The following is a 16,805-nucleotide window of genomic DNA, read 5'->3' as shown; positions in this document are numbered from 1 at the left end:
GAGTCATTTGCCTACCTGTGTTCTTCAGATGCTGTTGGACTCCAACTCCCATCAGCACCAGGTAATCTGGCAACTGTCAGGCGTGGTGGTAGTTTTAGTCCAAACGACATCCAGAGAAAGAGAGAGAGCTTAATATATTTAATATTTTATTGTTTAATATATTTATGCCCCACCTTTCTTCAAAGCTAGGATTCGGGGTGGCTTACAATATTTAAAAACATCATTATGAAATACAAAGTAATAAAATCAAACTAGTTAAAAACAGTAAGTAAACTAGGACTGCCATACATTCAGAATTTCCTGGACATAGCTGGGACTCATCCATCGAAAATGGCGTCCGGGTGGAATTTTTGAAAATGGCAGCCCATCGGATGTGTTTCTCAACAACTTTTGAGTCCAGATTTTCACTTTTCGAAATATGGCAATCCTGAAGGAAGGTAAAGGTAAAGGTAAAGGTAAAGGTAAAGGTAAAGGTAAAGGTAAAGGTAAAGGGACCCCTGACCATTAGGTCCAGTCGTGACCGACTCTGGGGTTGAGCGCTCATCTCGCTTTATTGGCCAACGGAGCCGGCGTACAGCTTCCGGGTGATGTGGCCAGCATGACTAAGCTGCTTCTGGCGAACCAGAGCAGCGCACGGAAACGCCGTTTACCTTCCCGCCGGAGCGGTACCTATTTATCTACTTGCACTTTGACGTGCTTTCGAACTGCTAGGCTGGCAGAAGCAGGGACCGAGCAATGGGAGATCACCCCATCGCGGGGATTCGAACCGCTGACCTTCTGATCGACAAGTCCTAGGCTCTGTGGTTTAACCCACAGTAGGAAGCTACATCAAAGCTTATTTAAAGTGAGCAATTAAAAACAGTTTGCCCTGATAGTGGCCCAGTTGTCAGCATCATCTGCACCTTAATTTTCAAAGGCCTGTTTGAAAAGAAAAGTCTTAGCCGGCTGATGGAAGGACAGCAAAGAGGAGCCATTCTGACTTCTCTTGGGAGGGAATTCCACAATATGGGAGCAGCCACTGAAAAGACCCTTTCTCTCTCTCTCAAGCAGAGGCGCTGAGTTCCGCCCAACATTGGGCGGGGCTTGTCGCATACGCATGATGCCACACATGTGATGTCACACACAGTGGGAGGAGGCCATGAGACCTGCTGAGGCCCATTACCACCATGAGAAGGTCTGACCCCACCGCCACTGTGGGGTGTCCGCCAAGGCCCGCCACCACTATAGGGAGGCCAGTAGGGCCCGGTTTCCACAGGAAGGCCTGCCAATACCTAGCCCCTCAAGATGGGGGGGAGCTCAGCCCCGCCCCCAAACTTTGGGGGGTCAACATGTCCTCAGCCCCACGGTTGGCACCTATGCTCTCATGCCACCACCAACCATGCCACTAATGTTGATGGAACGGAGAGAAGGTGCTCACCTGGGCAGGGTCATATAAGGAGATATGATTTTTCAGGTAGCCTGGGCCCAAGCTATTACAGTGGTACCTTGGTTCTGAAATGCCTTGGTATTCTCAAATGCCTTGGTTCTCAAATGCCGAAAATCCAGAAGTAAGTGTTCTGGTTTTTGAATGTTTTTCGGAAGCCGAACATCCAATGTGGCTGTCGGCTATTGTCTGCGGGGCGCCTGCACCAATCAGAAGCTGCACCTTGGTTTTTGAACATTTCAGAAGTCAAACAGACTTCCGGAACAAATAAAGTTTGGCGTTTTTGTTTTTGCTGTTTATTTTGCATTTTTGTTTTTAAGGCTTTTTCGGTTAATTTGTTTCTGTGGCTGTGTGGAACTCAGTTCAGCTACTGATTGATTGATTGATTGTGTGACTATGAAAATGGATAAAATCCCCCCATCCAAATAATGGTAAGGAAAAAAATATTTTTTATTTTTATCATCTACAATACTGTCTTATTTATTTCATAGTACAGTACATTGATTATTGCTTTCGTTTTATGGATCAATGGTCTGTTTGGATAGTAAAATTCATGTTAAATTGCTGTTTTAGGGGTTGTTTTTAAAAGTCTAGAACGGATTAATTTGTTTTGCATTACTTTATATGGGAAAGCGTGCCGTGGTTTTGGAAAGCTTTGGTTTCGGAACGGACTTCTGGAACGAATTAAGTTTGAGAACCAAGGTACCACTGTATACCCAGCTTTTCAGATAAGACTGGCTCCCTGAGTGAGTTACAATTAAAAGTCCCCACGAGATACAACGTAAATAAACGAGTGTGGTTTTGCAAGTGGTGGAGAAAAGAGGAGGGGAGCTGAAGTTTAGGTGTTCTCCAAGCCTATTATGCATTGCTGATTGACAGAATGATTGCTAGCTTGGATACTCTTTGGGTGGCCTGTTCCACAAGGCTGGGGCCATGACAGCAAAACGAAAGCCCTGCTCTAAAGCAACTTCCTTGGCTAATGTGATGCTGAAACTAAGCACCCACATGAAATTCTTGAGGAGGAGGGTTCTGGATTCCTGATCATTTCTCCTGTCAGGATTCTTTCCGAGAGAGCCACGTGGGTGCCTAGTTTCTGCTTGCATAGGAATCACTCCAAAAGCATTCATATGCAAATTGCATCTTTTGTGAGAAAGAACCCCCCAGCCTCAGGTTCCCCATTTGGAAAATGTGCTTAAAATTATTTATCTTCTCCTCAGAGCTACCATGGGTGTGAATGAGCTGAAGAGTGCTCAGCATTATATATTAATATAAGAATGGTGTTGTCAAATACAAGGCATGATGGAAAGCCTGAAAAGGGCTATGGGAAAATTTCATGTTACAATGGTACCTCGGGTTAAGAACTTAATTCGTTCTGGAGGTCCGTTCTTAACCTGAAACTGTTCTTAACCTGAGGTACCACTTTAGCTAATGAGGCCTTCCACTGCCGCCGTGCCACCAGAGCACGATTTCTGTTCTCATCCTGAAGCAAAGTTTTTAACCTGAGGTAATATTTCTGGGTTAGCGGAGTCTGTAACCTGAAGTGTCTGTAACCTGTAGCGTCTGTAACCTGAGGTACCACTGTATTGGGCACATGTGAAGCTTTTCCAGTTAAGTGGGCGACATGTGCTTCTTGGAAGCAGCCCACTTTTTCTGCTAGATGAAGACTGGGGGAGAGTGGGAGACTCAGCCTTCCTTAACTTGCTGCCTTTCCAGTGAAGCTGGACTACGACTCCCATCATCCTTGGCCATTGGCCATGTTGACTGTGACTGATGGGAGTTGGAGTCCAATACAACTGAGTCCTCTGCAATGGAGGGATTCTTATTTTGTCTGGGGCTCTCGGGAAGACCAGTGCTCTCCCTCAGGAAGTAATGATGACTACTAACTTGGATGGCTTTGCAAGAGGAATGGAGAAGTCATGGAGAAGTCAATCACTAGTTGCCATGACAGCATGGTCTGAGGCAGTAATACTTCTAAATGCTAGTTGGTGGAAGCTGCAGAAGGGCAGAGTGTTTTTGTGCTCAAGTCCTGACTGCTGATTTTCTATGGGTATCTGGTTGGCCACTGGATGCTGGACTAGATAAGCCATTGGCCTGATCCACCAGGGGCCTTCTTCTGTTCTTATGTGGTTCTTCTAACCTTCCCAAGAACAGATGAATCTATGGAGCAGAGGTGAAACTGAAGACTGGAGTTGTTGTTGTTGTTGTTGTTGATGATCATCATCATCTTGCTGTTATTGTAGTTGTTACAGTGGTACCTCGGGTTACATACGCTTCAGGTTACAGGCGCTTCAGGTTACAGACTCCACTGTACAGTAGTACCTCGGGTTAAGAACTTTGCTTCAGGATAAGAACAGAAATTGTGCAGCAGGAGGCCCCATTAGCTAAAGTGGTGCTTCAGGTTAAGAACAGTTTCAGGTTAAGAACGGACCTCCGGAACGAATTAAGTACTTAACCCGAGGTACCACTGTACTTGCCTTTCTTCACTGCTCATCCATTTTAGGGAGAGGGCAGTCACACTTGTCCTCAATAGCCCTCAAAATCATGGAACTGTCCAGGGATCATAAGGAGAGTTATGATCAGAAGAGTCTTTGAGCTGGTTAGTTGACATGAAATGGTCATTATGGCTTTAAATGACACACAGCAGCCACTGTTTGTCCTCTAGTGGCTGGAACTTGTGACACCTACCATCGCTGTGGCTTTCACCTTCAGTTTTTGTATATTTTTAACCTTTGGAATGACAAAAGTAGCTTCAGCAAATCTGTCTATGCTCCACTTGAGATCTTGATCACATTCCTGCAGGACTGCCCCCCTGTTCCCCATGGGGACACTCAACAACCTGCATAAAGTTTTAGCATTTGGACAGATAATAGCCAGGTAATAACAATCTGGCTCTTTTAAAGACCTGTGTTTTATATATATCCTGTACAGTGCATCACCTGAAGCAGCTGGTTTTAAATCAATAGATGACTTCAGCAGTGCCTTCACCTACCTAGGCAGTGTGTTTAGAAAAGCTGTCATAATTATATTTTGGAAGCGTGCTGCAGATGATTTGTGGTCATGCTTCGTTGTCATTGGGTGTCTGCCTGGCACTGAGTGGCAAGATTTACCTGTTGCTACTACAATAAACTTCCTGGCTGCACAAGACTTGGTTTGTGTTTCCAGGCTGTGGTTAGACTAAAATACCGTATTTTTCGCTCTATAAGACGCACCAGACCACAAGACGCACCTAGTTTTTGGAGGAGGAAAACAAGAAAAAAATATTCTGAATCTCAGAAGCCAGAACAGCAAGAGGGATCACTGCGCAGTGAAAGCAACAATCTCTCTTGCTGTTCTGGCTTCTGGGATAGCTGCGCAGCCTGCATTCGCTCCATAAGACGCACACACATTTCCCCTTACTTTTTAGGAGAGAAAAAGTGAGTCTTATAGAGCAAAAAATACGGTAGTTTGAGAAGTCTTGGTGAGCACATACTTGAAAAGTGCACTCCAGCTAACTGGTCAAAGAAAACCCAGGCAAGTTCTGCAACCTTTCACATCCATGTTTCAAAACGCAAGGGAACGCGGAAATGTTTCCTACTCTAAAGTAAGGTCGCCTCTAGACTGTCAATGCTTTGAAAGAGGGATTCAAGAGGATGCCAGGGTTTTAGGTTTGTGCAATTAAAGTGGATTAAAGAGTCTTTGGTGCAACAAATCAACTTCTCAGGTGTTTTGTTTGCAGTTAGGAAACTGATGAGGACATGTACTGAAATATGTGGGATGAGCAAACAATTAACGAGAAGATGTGCAAACACTTTGCAGGCAAACCAGGAGGGATGTGTGATGGATGTTCATTGCGGTACAACCTCATTGCAAACAGATTGGAACAAATGCTCAGTAAAGACTGGAGAGAGAGAGAGAGAGAGAGAGAGAGAGAGAGAGAGAGAGGTGGAATAATAGAATCCTTGAGCTGGAAGGAACCCTGAGGATCATTTAGTCCAGTGTTTCCTAAACTTGGGTCTCCAGCTGCTTTTGGACTACAATTCCCATCCCAATGACTTTAAAAAGGATTGGAAACCTTTTAAGATATATATACAGAAGCAATACATTGAAATGAACTCACTTGCAGGATTTGAGTAATACACTTACAATGAACAAATACAAACAGTAAATACAAATAGGGACTAAGAGGTTAAGAACTGATTAGGAAATGAATTTATTTTAGAATAGAAGTTACGCAAAATTATATGCAGAATGGAAATAATATACTCTAAACCAGAAAGGGAAGTTGGGGGGAGTCATGGGGGGGGGGGTTAAACTGAAAATGTAAAATGTAATCTAATTTTTCTGAATATGTTAAAATTTGGTGGAAAACCTCAATAAAAAATATTTACACACACACAAAAAAAAAAACACAATTCCCACCATCCCTCACTGCTGGTCTTGTCAGCTAGAGATGGTGGGAGTTGTAGCCCAAAACCACCTGGCGACCAGAGTTTGGGAAACACTGATCTACTTGATTTCCTTCTGTTTGTAAACACAAATGTTCTGTATCTGAGGGGTTGTGTAGGGCTGCTTCTGCCTGTTGTTCCAGGCCATATGGCGTGATTGGCTTTATATGTTTGGGGTATTTCCTTCCGTTCTTCTTCTTGTTGTTGTTTTCTTTTCCTAGCGCCGCTTTCATAGCGCTTACTGGTTTTAATTTTCGCAAAAAGTCAAAATTAAGTATTACTGCAATTCACAGCGACATGTCAATGAGTCCTCACTTGCTCTCAGAACGTGTGCTATAATGATAGGCAGCGATCGGAGCCCTTGTATTGCTTCATAGCTAACTTTACCATTTGATTCTGAGGAGCTTTAAAGCTTCCACAAACTTTACTCAACAGTAAGCTAGCACTTGTGTGACTGTTACACAGTCATAGACACATGCACCACATTACTGCACAACTGGGTTCTGACAGAAAACTCTGCCTGTTTTCTTAAGAAAAGAAAATGGCAAGAAGCCAAGCCCCCCTCCCAACACATACCTCATTTATGCTCAGCCCATATGTAAATCTGCTCATATGCCTGCTCAGCCCATATGTAAATCTGCTGCTGCTGCTGCCAGGCTTAGTATAACCGGGTCTTAAAAGCAGAACCAGCCCCCCACCCAGGAAGTAAGATGAAACGATTGCCGCCTCCATGCCCCCACAGCTGCTGTGGCCTGAGCCCCTGAAGCTTTTCCTCCAGCTGTGTTTCCCCTGCCTGGCGTGGAGAGAGATGAGCAAGCAAAGTCTTGCAAGCACTTCCCCTTTACTAAGAATTCCAGCAAAAGGCAGGCCTTCCTCTCCAGCGTTGCTTCCTGGTTTCCCCTCCCTGACTCCACTCCTTACGGCAAGGAGAAACCAGCAAGCAAAGTCTTCCATTCCCGCGTGTGTTTAAACAGTGGGGCTGACAAGTAAGTCTTCTGCTTCCCTCTACTCTCCTGCTCTTGATTCCTTCCCCCCTTCGTAAATAAACCTCCTGCGTTTCAGTTGATCTGCTTTTAAGTGCAACGTGTGCTTCTCTCCCAGATGTTGAGCGTTCACAGCTCCCTGGGTCTGCTGCTGATGCTGGCTGCTTTCCCTCCCCTGCAAAAACAAAAAACAAAAACCCTTAGTTTTCTGGGTTTGGTTTTGTTTTGTTTTTGCTGCCACTGCTGTGCAAAATGCAGAAAACTAAGTTGGAGGGCAGCCAACACTCCCTCCTTTCCCCTTCCTGAACTGTATTTTGTTTTAAACTGTATACTGAGTGAGAGAAGTCCCATATGCAACAGCAGTGCAGTTTATGCAAGTCCGCTCACCCCTCTTGGTGTGGCAGCATTGCGGGATGGCAGAGGCTTCCCTGGGGCTCCAGTGTTAGAACTGGAACTGCCATGCCCTTCCTGATAGGCAGGGGGCAGCAGAAGCCCCCGCCGCCTATCAGGAATCAGATCCTAGCCTGCACCCTGCTTTGGCCAATGGAGGTGCAGGCTGGGACTTGGGCTGTGACAGGGCGAAGCCGACATAGCCAATGTTGGGCTTCCCTCAGATCCGCCCCTTGCCCATTTAAGCAGCCCACACTACCTGCTCCTTCCCTTGCCAGTTTTCCCCACCCACCTACCCTTGGTTTAAGCTAATAGTCAATGATGTTGTTGTGGCTATGGTGGTCGCCATCCTTTAAGGGGCCTGGTAGGAATTTGCCCACCTGGCTAATTGGCACTGACGTGGTGGTTTTGCCTATCTCATAGCAATCGTCACAACTGGTTGGGCACTGGGGCAATCCTTTGTTTTGGATAGAGGGGAGGTTGTATGCTGGGGTATCCCATTAAAGAGATCTGGGGTGAGTGGCCATGTCCGCATGCCCAGGTGGAGCCAGGGCTGAAAGCACTCCAGCAGATGGTGGTCCCTGCAGGGGTCACCCTATTGGATGGTCACCTTAGGAACCCCCGCCTGGCTTGACCACGCGTCACTTCCAGCAGGTGGGCCAGAAGTATTTACCATATTTTCCCATGTATAAGATGATTTTTAAATAATAATAATAATAATAATAATAATAATAACAATAATTTAAAATTGTGGGTCGTCTAATGCACAGATAGTGCAGAGGAGGGACGGGTGATTGGTGGCAGCCGCAAGCAGGAGATTGTCAGTGGTGATTGGGCAGTTGATTGGTGGCTGAGTCAAGGCCTGCTGATGATTAGCTGCTGCAGCAGCAATTGGGCGGGCGATTGACGGCTTTGGCGAAGCATGCGATTGGCAGTGGCAATCAAGTGGGTGAGCGACTGGCGACAATCCCCCCCCCCCAAAAAAAAAAGCTTAACAACTCTGAGCAATCACTGCCCATTTCCTTAATTTGGGGCCATATACACAGGGGTGATGTTATACATGGAAAAATACAGTAGATTGCTCCATGCCCAAGCCAAACCTCTTTCATCTGTATTCGATAAAGTTGTGGCTTGTTTTGACCCCAAACCAGGCTTATTGGTCTCTTATTTATATGGGTTGGGATATGGGGAGCCTGTTGCCTGGTCCCACAGTAGTAGGCACTGTAACTCTTCGATGCTAACCTCCCAAGACAGGCAGATGCCATCAACAGTTGTTTGCTATAAGAAATAAGCTTGACTCTTCCGTCTGTGTGTAGGACCCTTAACAAACTACAATCCTTGGAACGGAATTTTCAAATTCACTTCAGGTGCCACAATGACCTAAACACACCCACACACCCTTGCTTACAAGGACTGACTAGCTCAGCTTTCAGTTTGAATCAGGAAGAGATGTATTCAAGTCCTCTGTGGGTCATGAAGTTCACTGTGCTTCGAATTCACAGGACAGTGGTGAGGATAAAGTGGTTGAAAACTGCCCAGTTTGGCATGGAAAGCTTGGAGGACCCACCAGTCAGGAAGTGAGACAATAATTTTTATCTTGAGAACAGAATAACCACAGGAAACCCCCGACGCCAGCCAGATGAAACCAAGCCTAGTGATTAAACGTCATAATGAAACAATCTACACAGAATTTACATTGCCCTGAGCTCTTCATGGAGAATCCTGGGAACTGTAGCTCAGTGAGGTGAGCACCTCTGACAAACTACAGTTCTCAGTATGACTGTTAAAATGGTGTAAGAGTGATTTAAAAGTATGGTGTGAATGTAAACAGACTGGAAATTCCTGCAATGTGTTTTTGATGCATTAGGTTAGAGCTCACTCTGTCCTGGTGAAGCGAGGTCAAACCACATGCGGTGGTGGAGATTAGTGATCTGATCCGCATCTCCTTTTAATGTTAAGCAGATGAAAGGAACACCAAACTTGATCTGGAGAGAGGGGTGTTTCGCTTTTCACCATGCTGTTTTCCCGATTTATTTATTTATTTTTAAACCATGCAGTTAATCAAGATGACAGTGATAGGATGAGGGAATTGCACAAGCCTACATTTCCCTGCCATGGGGCAACCAGGAAGCAGGCTATTTTCAAATCAGGGAAATGGCAAGGGGGGGAAGAGTTAAAGCACATATTCTCCCAGGGCTGCAGCTGTGCATACGCGCAGAGCTGTTTTAAAGTAAAAAGTAAACAAATGGGGAGATCTTATCACTGTTCTCTAGCAACATGTGCAGTTTGCCTCATAAGATATGTAAAAATGTGTTGCTGAGGGTGGTATGCAAAAACACAGCGTCAATCAGCTGCTGTCTGTCACCCAATACCTGCTCAAACAGAAAGGTTTCTTGACGCTTTGTACCTCCGTCAGAGGAGGGCTGTGGACCTGTTATAGGTAATACAGTGGTACCTTGGGTTACAGATGCTTCAGGTTACAGGCGCTTCAGGTTACAGACTCTGCTAACCCAGAAATAGTAAAGGTAAAGGTAAAGGTACCCCTGCCCGTACGGGCCAGTCTTGACAGACTCTGGGGTTGTGCGCCCATCTCACTTAAGAGGCCAGGGGCCAGCGCTGTCTCGAGACACTTCCGGGTCACGTGGCCAGCGTGACATCGCTGCTCTGGCCAGAGCCAGAGCCAGAGCCGCACACGGAAACGCCGTTTACCTTCCCGCTGGTAAGCGGTCCCTATTTATCTACTTGCACCCGGAGGTGCTTTCGAACTGCTAGGTTGGCAGGCGCTGGGACCGAGCAGCGGGAGCGCACCCCGCCGCAGGGATTCGAACCGCCGACCTTTCGATCGGCAAGCCCTAGGCGCTGAGGCTTTAACCCACAGCGCCACCTGCGTCCCACTAACCCAGAAAAAGTACCTCGGGTTAAAAACTTTCCTTCAGGATGAGAACAGAAATCATGCGGTGACAGCGAGAGACCCCATTAGCTAAAGTGGTACCTCAAGTTAAGAACAGTTTCAGGTTAAGAATGGACCTCCAGAACGAATTAAGTTCTTCACCCGAGGTACCTCTGTATTCCTTGATATTTGAGCTTAGTGTCCTTTCTCCTTTTGATATTCTGCCATTATTAAAAAGATGCTCTTCAATAGTCTTAAGAATTTCAATGTGCATACAGGGATAGAATCTTTCTCTAGAGCAGAGGTGGGCAAATCAGGATGTACTCTTTGTACACACATTTTATTTTTATTTTTATTCTAGAACCAATGGAGACCACTTGTCTCCCCCCCCCCCGACATAGTTCACACGCTGTCTACATCTATTGCATATTTTTTGCCCGCAAAACGTGTGTCTTCAGAAGCTCATTGCATTCTGGAAATAAAAGCTGATTGCAGATTGATTCTGTATTACCCCACAGCCTGTCCATTTAAAAACAGGTGAATGTATCCACAACTGCTCAATGATGTGGGCATATATCAATATCACAACCGCCACATCCTTCTTCTGGGGCATTTGCAGGGAGGAAAAGGGTTTTTTCAAAAGCACACACACACCCCTGTGGGCAGCAGGATCTAGTATCACTCTTGACTGAAAGCAGCATACTGGATGGAGAAAAACTACATTTTTTGTGCTACATACAAGTTGGTGTGTATCAATCAAAGAGATACTGGAAGATGCCTTATTGGTATTGCAGAAAACCAGTAAGGTTTCTGTCTCTCAATTGCTGAACCACTGCAATGACAAAATGACTTGTTCTTAGGCTGCCAAAATTGGGGGCTTGCAACCAGGAGTGGACTTCTTTGTCAGAAAGGACTGTGAACTTAGTTCAATTCTGGAAGTGAAAGCAAATTCCTAGACTCAGGATATGATCAAAGGCATCCTGTTCTATAATTCCAGCTGCCTGTATTTTGCATTTGGTTGGTTGGTATAGCTGGCATTTTAGCAAAAGATGGAGTAGATCTGGCAAGCCTGAAATTTGTGCATCCATGTTACATTTTATAATGTGTGTGTGTTTAACATTTGCATCTGCTATATAACATGTACGAGAATCCTTGGGCTCCTCCAGACATCCTTTTTATTGCACATTCATGCTGATTTGTGTTCATGACGCTATTGGAGCTGTCATATGCGATCCCACTTTTAATACTGTTTGCACCTGTAAAAGTGTTGTGGGTGGTCACACAGCTTCATTTCTAGTAGTACATAGCATGTAGTTTCTTGCTAACACCCCGTAACTCTTTAAACCACAAATATTCTGGTTTATTTTTGTCCTGCTCTTGTTGCGCTACAGCTCCACCAGACCCTAATAATGTGTTAGCATTGGAGACACATTGCAGAATGAATCCCCCACTAATGGGCTATTATTGTGTCAATAACATCTTACAGAATACACTCACAATAAAACACCAGTCTGGAGGGCCGCCTTATGTGGCGGTATCAGCAGACAGGCCCAGCTATTGGACAGAAGGGATATTTGTTGAGTTTGCAAGAGGCACACCTGATATCTCAAATGTATTCGTTTATCCCAGCCTAGAATATCTTGAGTTTTGCCTGCTGATTCTCTATTGGACTACACCATATCAACAGCTCCTCATGTCTGTCAATAAACCCAGCAGCACCCATTGGCCTCGTTTGTTGTGGCGTGTTGAATATCTCTCATGCACTACCTTCCCAATATGCCTCCCTTCGTGATTTTGACTGATGCTCATTTAGATGGCTGCGTTATTGCAGCAAGATTTAGCAACTTTCACAGAGGTTTTGTCCCCTTCCGCCTCATTGCTCAACACAAACCATGACATTAGTCTCTCACCCACACAGCCAGCCAACACCCAAAGTGCCATCTCCCATCACTGCAGTTGAAAGCTGGGATAAGTGAAGCCAAGTACGTATAATGTATGGTTTGATTCAGCTGAAGTCACTTCCAAGGAAATGGCTTTGAAAGTAATGGCTTCCATCAAACTGTTATATATGATTTCATATATATATATATATATATATATATATATATATATATATAAAATTTTTATTAGTTTTTTTAACATATCATTTTCAACAGTAATTAAACATACTTTTACATCTTATTCAAATGTTTGACTTCCATCAATCCTGTATGAAAATTTTCCAATCTAATCTCTCAGTCTGCATTTCTTATCTTCCCTATTACATTTCAAACTCATAACCAATATCTCTATCTTTTTCTACTTTGTAACACTTCATATATTTCTCCTTACAAAACTACTTGTATTCCTACTAGCGTAATTTGTTGATTACAGTTGCTCTTCAAATAATTCATATACTTCTTCCAATCTTCCGTAAATCTCTGGTCCCGCAGGTTTCGAATCCTTCCTGTCATTTTGTCCAATTCTGCATAGTCCATTAATTTCATCTGCATTCTTCTTTCGTCGGAATTTCTTCTTGTTTCCATTTCTGGGCTAACAATTGCCGCAGTTGTTGCATATAAAAGCAATTTAACATCTTGCCTATTAATGTCCGGACCTAGAATACCAAGTAAAAATGCTTCTGGTTTTTTAAAAAATGTATATTTCAACGAATATACATTGTTATATATGATTTCCTGTCTTCCCTGTCTGTGTCTCTCAGGGGAGCAAACCGCAGCTGACGTGTCAATGAATGGAAGCCCTGTCAGCAGTCCTTCCTATGAAAACCAGCCCTCGGTCGAGATCAGGAGATGAGATGGGGCAGGGAAACTTCAGGGGGACACTGCTGCTGTTGCTTGTCACCCTCATTGGGGCTGTCAAAGGAGCCACGCTGACTCTTCCTCGCCCATCAAACGTGAGTTATACCCTCAATGAAAGACGCTGCCAGTTGGATGTGGTGTGGACTCCTGTAAGAATGGAAGGGGCCTGCGATGTAAAGTATCGGAGTGCTATAAGGACCGGTGGAGTTTGGGTCGTGGAGCGTATTCATAGAAACCACTCCCGGACAGTGCAGGTACCTCTGGGTAAAGAAGTTGTTTTCCGAGTCAGAACGGAATGTCAGCAAGAACAGAGCCAGAAAGGAGAGTGGCTTAATATCTCTCTTCCACAAAACGGTGTTCCAGGTACAGGAGCGGTTAATGTCAGCTGTGTTTGGCATATGGAGAGATCCCTGGAGTGCTCATGGCTTCGTGGAGAGAATGCAAGTCATGATGCAAACTACAGCTTGACTTTGTGGATCCCAGAACTCAGAAGAGAACAGCCATGCACAAATTACACAAAGCAAGGTGGTGCCTTTCGGTGTGCATTTGACTTGAAATACAAATGGATAGAACTTAGCGTTTCATTACAAGGCAATTCCAAGGACATTCAACCTGTGTGCATCCTTAGCAAAATGGCGGGAGAAGTCGGATTTCCAGTCAGACTGAAGACTCCATCGATTGTAAACATCACAAAGAACAATGAAGATGTTTTTTTGAACTGGACTAAACCATCCCTATGGAGCGGCATGAACTATGAAGTAGAAATTAATAACTCTGGATCAAGGATACAGCAAACTCACAATACTAATATATCAATCAGTCTCAAGCCTAAGGCACGCCACACTTTTCGAGTGAGAGCAAAGTTCTACAATAGTGGGGAAATCTGGACCAGTGATTGGAGCAAGGAGGTGGGCTGGGATGAGAGAGACCACACTTTATATATCGCATACATTCTCGCTCCGTTATGTGTGGCCGTCCTGACTGTCGTTTTTCTCATTTACCGGAAACGGATTAAAGAGATGATTCTTCCTACAATTCCCGAGCCTAGAAACTTTCTGGAAAAAATGTTTGACGGGGAAAGTGAAGACTATTCAAAAGTAAAATCTGTCCCAGAAGACCCCAAATTAAGCTGAGCAAATCCATTTGATGGTATTCATGCAGCCTTCTTAGGGGAGCCAACTTGAATAAAATATTGTGGGGGCTCAGGTAAGCCCCACCCTGCATAAGCGATCACACAACATGGCGAATACACACCATTTGAATGGCAATGCCCATCAACTTTTGGGGGGGAGCCCCCTCAAATATTTTATTGGGGGCACTGAAGTGACCTTGGCCTCTTAAGAGTTGGCTCCTATGCTTCACATTATGGGATCTGAGGAGAGCAGATGGCTCTCCTTGCCTGAAATGTTTTCTGATCTTTAGGGACAGTGACTGATGCTCCTAGCTGATGAACCATCTCAATCAGCTTGTGGACAATTTTGCTGCCCTGGGTTCCTTCAGGAGAAAAGGTGGGATATAAGTTCAATGAACAAAATAGTCTCCTAAATCGTTAGCCTGAGGGCGAGGGCATGTCCTCTGGTAATGGAATGGAACGACTTGAAAGAAGGAGAGAAAGAATAGAGAGGAGAGCACTCCACCAGCCATCCCTATCCTGATGCTCTTCTGATCTTGCTGGACTACAATTCCCATTATCCCCGCCCAACAGCCACACACTAGTTGGGGCTGATGGGGGTTGTAGTCCGAAATACCTGGATGGCACCAGGTTGGGGAAAGACGCACCATAGTTATGTACATCTTGTTGTGTGCATTGAAAGAAATTGAGGAGTGCTCCTTGGTGGCTAGGCAGGGTGTTCATGGGATGTCTCCAGCCCTCCAGGTGTCAGGAGAACACAGCGCACCTGTCTTGTTGTGTGGGTGGCAAGCAAGTGTTGCAGGTCAGCGTGGGCGATGTGATTCATGTCCACAAATGTGTCAATTAGCAAACTTGGGCAACTAATCTTTGCCTCCTCCAAGTGGTTGGAGTGGGTAGCTGCAGTTCTTCATCTTGTTTCTACCAGCCTCATCTTGAGGTTGTTAGAATGGGTTGGACTTTTAAATGAAAGGACTGGTGTTCTGCTGTCCCTCAAGGCAGATGGTTTAAATATGCCTTCACCCTGGTATGACTCTCCTTCATCACATACACAGCTCAACAAGACAATGACAATCATCCACCAACAGCATACAAATCAATATGGCTAACCTGACTCAAAACACCCACCCACCACACTCACACACGAAAACAAAGATCACCACAGCCAATCACAAATGAACAACCACACCCTAGGCCAACCCCAACCTCTCTCAACACCAAAGGAACACAAGTGAATAGCAAAGAACCGGCAAGAGTAACGCTGACACAAAACCCCACATATATTAAGTAAAATAGAAACATCGCCACCCGACCCCACCCCCACCCATCTTTCCCCCCTCCCCCCTTCCCCTCTTCTTCCTAATGTCTCAACAAACAAAACTGATCTGTAAAAAAATGTTACTTGAAAGAGAGAGAGAGAGAGAGAGAGAGAGAGAGAGACATTGCACATACATTTGTAAACCAAGAAAATCTTTAATAAAAATACATTTTTTTAAAAAAAATGAACTCTATATGCAATAGGTTTATGTGGACACCACCTAGTGGGCAAATGGGAAAAGTGATTCTTTAGAAAAGTTGGAAATGAGCATGCTCTATGCCTGTGATTACGGGAATAAAATCAAAATGGAAACCAGACTGAGAACTCTGTCAAAACAAACCAAGAAATAAAACCAGCTATTTTTCCATCTTCCTGGTGTGGTCTATGTACATTACACTCTCAGCTATGCTCTGTAGATCAGGGCCTAGTTTATAAACTAGGATGAGACTGTCTAGCAAAAAAAATCCCCGAACACATAAGAGTTTAAAAGAAAATGCCTGGGATGAAATTTGTACAGTATTCGCTACAATTAGTATTTATGCATATGTGGAAGGTGGGTGAGATTCTCAGGCCAGTTCTCATTTAAAATTCCATGCTGAGTTGGACACTCATGAGGCTGTTACCTTCAGGTATTTTTGAATCAGTTGTTTGGCGTAGTTCGCTCAGTTTTATTGTACAGAACTCCTTTACGAATTTTCAAAGTAGAATTTCTAATTCTGTTTCACCTCTAATCACAGCCTCTATATTCAGCTGATAGCACCTTCTGCAGATCATAATCTGTATGACAAAGCCCTGATACCAAAGGCATGTTCTAGGCAGGGCTGTAGCTAGGCGGTGGCGAGGTGGGCTCCCACCATGAGCACAGGTGGGGGGTGTGCAAAATGGGCTAAAAAATAGGTCCATAAATATGTCTATAAATAAAAATATTGATTATTGCTTCATAAGAAAGGGTTTTTAATAGAGAGTGAATTGAATGGGGGGAGGGTTGGAAGAGAGGCGGAAAGAAGAGCTAATTTGTCATTGGTTAGGGGGCGCAATTTGGACAGTTCTGTCAGGGGTGCAAGATCACCTAGCTATGGCTCTGGTTCTAGGGTATTTTTTACAGCAGGAAACTGGCTGGAACTAGACACTAAGGGAAGTTTGCAAGATAGCACTGCGGCGATCCTTCTGTCAGCACAATAATTTCAGCTTGCCCGTTGGAACAATCCTGCCTCTCCATCCTCGCATGCTGTTCCAGGGTTCTCGTGAACCCCAGCACAAGCCAATTTTGGGGGCATGGGGGTTCACGGGGGGGGGGGAGATGGGGTGAAAAACCCCATTGCATTAGTGGAACTCCTTGCACTAGCTTCCACTAGCAGAACTCATTAGCTGAATTCAGCCCTATGAATCTTACCACTAACTGCTTCTTCTCTTTTATGTGTCTCATGAAGAAGAAGAAGAAGAAGAAGAA

At 44.7% G+C, this 16,805-nt stretch overlaps 1 long non-coding RNA gene and 1 pseudogene across 2 annotated transcripts in view; both read left to right on the top strand.

Annotated features, from left to right (window-relative positions):
* LOC307200378 overlaps positions 1-16,805 on the top strand; it is a 557,860-nt gene that overhangs the window by 462,687 nt on the left and 78,368 nt on the right. The gene's annotated exons all lie outside the window — the stretch shown is intronic.
* LOC307200353 (interleukin-13 receptor subunit alpha-1-like) lies at positions 6,486-15,724 on the top strand (annotated as a pseudogene). The gene is made up of 2 exons: positions 6,486-6,833; positions 12,817-15,724. The product of its transcript is annotated as an interleukin-13 receptor subunit alpha-1-like (transcript).

The sequence above is a fragment of the Podarcis cretensis genome (assembly GCF_951804945.1).
Source record: "Podarcis cretensis genome assembly, chromosome: 13".
Taxonomy (NCBI): Eukaryota; Metazoa; Chordata; class Lepidosauria; order Squamata; family Lacertidae; genus Podarcis; species Podarcis cretensis.
The sequence above is the reverse complement of the archived record's forward strand: the minus strand, read 5'-3'. Positions and strand labels throughout refer to the sequence as shown.